Source organism: Carlito syrichta, unplaced genomic scaffold (genome assembly GCF_000164805.1).
Source record: "Carlito syrichta isolate Samal-C Ts95f unplaced genomic scaffold, Tarsius_syrichta-2.0.1 Scaffold287575, whole genome shotgun sequence".
NCBI classification, from domain to species: domain Eukaryota; kingdom Metazoa; phylum Chordata; class Mammalia; order Primates; family Tarsiidae; genus Carlito; species Carlito syrichta.
This window is the reverse complement of record NW_007231671.1, coordinates 139592-144419: the sequence shown is the minus strand read 5'-3', so window position 1 is coordinate 144419 and position 4828 is coordinate 139592. Positions and strand designations below refer to the sequence as shown.

At 37.9% G+C, this 4828-nt stretch overlaps 1 pseudogene across 1 annotated transcript; it reads left to right on the top strand.

Annotated features, from left to right (window-relative positions):
- Nucleotides 1–2281: 2281 nt before the first annotated feature.
- On the top strand, nucleotides 2282–3133 carry LOC103254858 (annotated as a pseudogene). The gene has a single exon (XR_002481649.1). The product of XR_002481649.1 is annotated as a survival motor neuron protein-like (transcript).
- Nucleotides 3134–4828: the final 1695 nt, after the last annotated feature.

The following is a 4828-nucleotide window of genomic DNA, read 5'->3' as shown; positions in this document are numbered from 1 at the left end:
GTCATCTCCATCAGCAAGGACAGGTCTGTTCTCAACATGGAAGCTGAGTAAAAGAAACCATTCCTGGTCTCATGGGACAAAGACCCACACTCAAAATGACTTTCATTAAACTCTCCTCTCCTGAGTTATTTTGTCATATTTCATCTTTAACTTTTATGTTCCTTTACTCTACATCACCCTACATTTTTATAGCTCAAATTTACTTTCAGTATCATATCACATGATCTACATTCATTACATTCATGTGCTCTGTCTTCTTATAATTATTTGGAGGTCAATATAAGATCTGTCTTATCATCTTAGTTCCTATTTTTGGCTCAAGTGTCTCATGCTGTGTTCATCCTTTTGATCAACGAATGCCCTATAATGTCTGTTTAGTATTTCAACTCATTAAGCATCCTTTCAATACCTACAATGAGCAAAGACATTCATACTTTAGCTGGTGATCGCATTAGCTCTTTTATCTCTTTAAAAGTCAAGACATAATGTGCATGTACAAGGTGAACTTACGATAACATAAAGTAAAGGCTGTGGTTTGCATTATTTTGCTCTATGGTACATTAATCTGCAGGGTCTAAGAGAAGGGATCATGGTGGCAAACTGAAATGCCAGTCCCCAGTGACATTTCCTTTTCCTTTGTATTCACAGTAGGCAGATGTCATGATTAGACCTGACAGCTTGAGTTTTGAACTCTAGAGGGAAAAGCCAAAGGACAAGGAGTCAGTGAGGTGGAAAGGAGAATGGAGCCAAGGGAATATGGGAAGAGGCAGGGCCTGTGTGGGATAAGCTGGATGAGCGCCAGTAACTACTGTCAGGGCTTCGGTCCAAGGAAATCTGGCAATGCTCTTTCTCCCATCTCTGGACGCCTATTGGATTGAGAAGAGGCATGACTGATAGGGTGCACATTACTATGTTAATATTGGAAGGACATCTGTTTGCTTTTTTGTTTGTTTGAATGACAGTAACCAGAATTACCTACAGTGTGAGTTCTAGAACATGGGATTTCTATCAAGAAGCGACTGAAATTCAGAAGCTATGTACCACATTTTCATTTGTCCCTTATGTGAAGTGCACATAGCTTCTGATGCAATACAGACATAGTAAATATGCGTGTGTGAGACAGAGTTTATAAAACCAAGATATATTATTGAAAAACATTAAGCCCCAAGCTTACAAAATTAAAACAGAATTACCTGTAAGGTATGGTAGGAAAAGATGTAATTTCAACTTTATTAGAAATAAACAAATTTTAAAAATTGCATTGTTAGAAGACTTTTAATTCAATCTAAATATATCATAAGGCCATGTGAATTTCTTGAGTATGTGTCATTTTCAACCATTTGAATACATTTGGGTTTATTTATAAGAAAATTAACACAATAAATCACAGATTATACACAGGTGATATATTTTAATTGCCAATTATTGCACCAGAATCAGAAGTTGCATGGGACACTCATTTCAAATAAAAAACATGCAGTACTCCTAAACTGGCATTGACTGACTTACGGTGGGGTTTTGGTATACAGATGAGCTATGGCAGAGTCATTCATCAGGACTGGAATTTTCAAGAAGTGCTTTAGAAAAGATTCACCTGTGCCATTAGCTCCTTATTACTATGCCTTTCTCATGTTCATTTATATTTATGGACATTTGCAGAATCTTATTCTTGATGGCAACTATCTATGTTCCATGCAATTAATTAGATGATTTCAACATGAAGTAATTTTTAACCCAATTATTATTACCCTCATAAATCTGAATGTTGCATACAGGGTTAGTATCCCGGCATTTATAGCCAGCCATTTTAGTCATTCATAGCATCAAACTCATAATGCAGTATTTTGCCACCCAATCATCCCTGACAAGCACAACATCCCCAATCATCACATCATCACTGACTATCAATTGCAGCATCCTTGACCATTACAACATCTTGGACCATCACAGTATTCCCGACCATCACATCCCTGACCATCACGGTATCCCCAACCATCACAGCATCTCTGACCATCACACATCACTGAACATCACATCATCCCTGACCACCCTATTATCCCTGACCACCACGGCACCCGTGACTGCCGTGGCACCCCCAACCATCACAGCATCTCCAACTGTCATACATTATCACACTGTCACAGTGTTACCAACCATAACAGCATTACCATACTGCCAGAACATTGAACACCATCAGAACATAACCATATCACCAAAAATATTTCAATAAAAAAGTGATAATTATTTAACACTTTGATATGAAAAGAATGTAAGGTTGGTGATGGACAGCAGTGGTGTCTCAGAGCAGGAGGATTTGGTGCTGTTCCATTACCACACAGGCCAGAGTGATGATTCTGATATTTGGGATAATACAGCATTGATAAAAGCTTATGATAAAGCTGCGGCTTCATTTAAACATGCTCTAAAGAATGGTGACATTTATGAGTGAAACTTCAGATAAGTCAAAAAACACACCTTTAAAAAAAACCTGCTAAGAATAAAAGCCAAAAAAGGAATACTGCAGCTCCCTTGAAACAGTGGAAAGTTGGTGACAGATGTTCTGCCATTTGGTCAGAAGACAGCTGCATTTACCCATACCATTGCTTCAGTTGACTTTAAGAGAGAAACCTGTGTTATGGTTTATACTGGATATGGAAATAGGGAGGACCAAAACCTGTCTGATCTACTTTCCCCAACCTCTGGAGTAACTAATAACATCGAACAGAATGCTCAAGAAAATGAAAATGAAAGTCAAGTTTCAACAGATAAAAGTGAGAACGCCAAGTCTCCTGGAAATAAGCCAGATAACATCAAGTCAAAAACTATTCCATGGAACTCTTTTCTCCCTCCACCACCCCCCATGCCTGGGTTAGGCCTGGGACCAGGAAAGCCAGGTCTAAAATTCAATGGCCCACCACCATCACCACCTCTCTTCCTGTCATGCTGGCTGCCTCTATCTCCTTCTGAACCACCAATAATTCCCCCACCACCTCCCATATGTCCAGATTGTCTTGATGATGCTGATGCTTTGGGAAGTAATTTAATCTCTTGGTGCATGAGCAGCTATCATACTGGCTATTATATAGGTTTCAGACAAAGTCAAAAAGAAGGAAGGTGCTCACATTCCAGTTAAGGAGTAAGTGTGCCACCATTAACCAGTGTATCTTGCTTTTGTATAAACCTGATGGTTTGGGGGAAAACAATGATTTTGAACATTTAAAAAATTGAAATGTTAAAAAGTTGAATTGTTAATATAAAGCAATATAAAGACATTTTGATGCCAGAACTATTTGATAAAAGATTGATCTACATTTGTACTAGAATTCTCATGGTGTCATAGTATTGTCTCACCAGATACTTACTGGTTGGTTGTGTAGAAACACATACTTTCACGGTAACAAGATCCTTAGGATCTGATGACATGTGACATGTGTTTTGATTAATAATGCAGTGTGACCTGTGCATACTGTACTGCACATTGTATGGCCTGCGAAGTGTTCTGGTCAAGAAAGTATGACTCGAATTCAAGAAAGTATGACTCGAATTTAGTCAGGCCTTTAGATCTAATTTCCTATTCGTAGGAAATACAGGGGATAGAGTAACAAGTTAAATTATACCACTAATGAAACGAAATGAACAGACACATCCAGACTATGGAATGTTATAGAAGATAACTGGCCTCATTTTTTCAAAATATCAGTGTTGGGAAAGAAACAAGGAGGTGGAATGGGTAACTATGCAGATACAAGTTACATTAAGAGACAGAATAACCAAATGCAATGTGGAATCTTTGATTGGACCCTGATTGGAAAAGACATTTGTAAAAGACTTGGAGGGTGGAGGGGTTGAGAAAATTTGTATGTGGACTAGATTTTGAATGATATTAGATAAATATTGCTAATTTTGTGAGTTGTGAGAAGGGTGTGGTAGTTTATGAGAATGTCTTAATTTGCATACTGAAGTATTTAGGATTGAAGTGCTATCATGTCTCTTAAAATGGTTTGCCAGAATGTATGTGTGTGAAGCATAGATGGCAAAATGTTCATGAGTCTAACTGGGTATATGGGTATATGGATGTTTATTGTGCTAGTTTTCTATTTACTGTATGCTTAAAAGGATATCATAAAATATTTGCTATTTTAAAAATGAAAAAGAAAAGAATGTAAGAGAAAATATGTGTGGAACAATTATGCATTTTTTTCTCCTGGGAGTTTACACTAAAATAAATGAGTCATTATTTTCTAAGAAGTTGTAAAGGAAATTGGGGTCTGACATTTTAGATTCAGTTAATACTTTACAAGAATTAATAGGAATGGGATATATGAGAGAGGATCAACAAATGAGCATGTCAGATCATTAGAAAATATCACGGAGAGAGGGAAATCGATTTTCATAGAGAAGACAGAATCTCACCAGCAGTAAATGTTGCCCACTCTCTAGTTTTATCAGCCTTGGCAAGCTAGCATGCTTCTCTATCATCCGGTCATTGCAGCTGAGTCCAGTCTCTAAGACCACTTTGTTAGCCTCTGTTGTATGAGTGGCCTTGGAGGTCTACATAGCACTTCCCCCAGTGAGTCATCTTCACTTGATTATCCTGGCACCTGCTGAAGTGCTTTCCCCAGGTTTGATCCAGCTGTGGAGCCATACCAGACCTTAAGATCAAGTCTGCTGCTGATACTACTAGGACTCTGGTACCAAATTATATAGGAAGTTCTAAGCCCCCATCTAAACATTATAGGCTCGCTTTCAGATGCAAGACAATTTTTCAAAATTTGATTGTTTTAAGTACTGGCTTGCATCCGAAATTAGATGTCCATCATTTATGGAC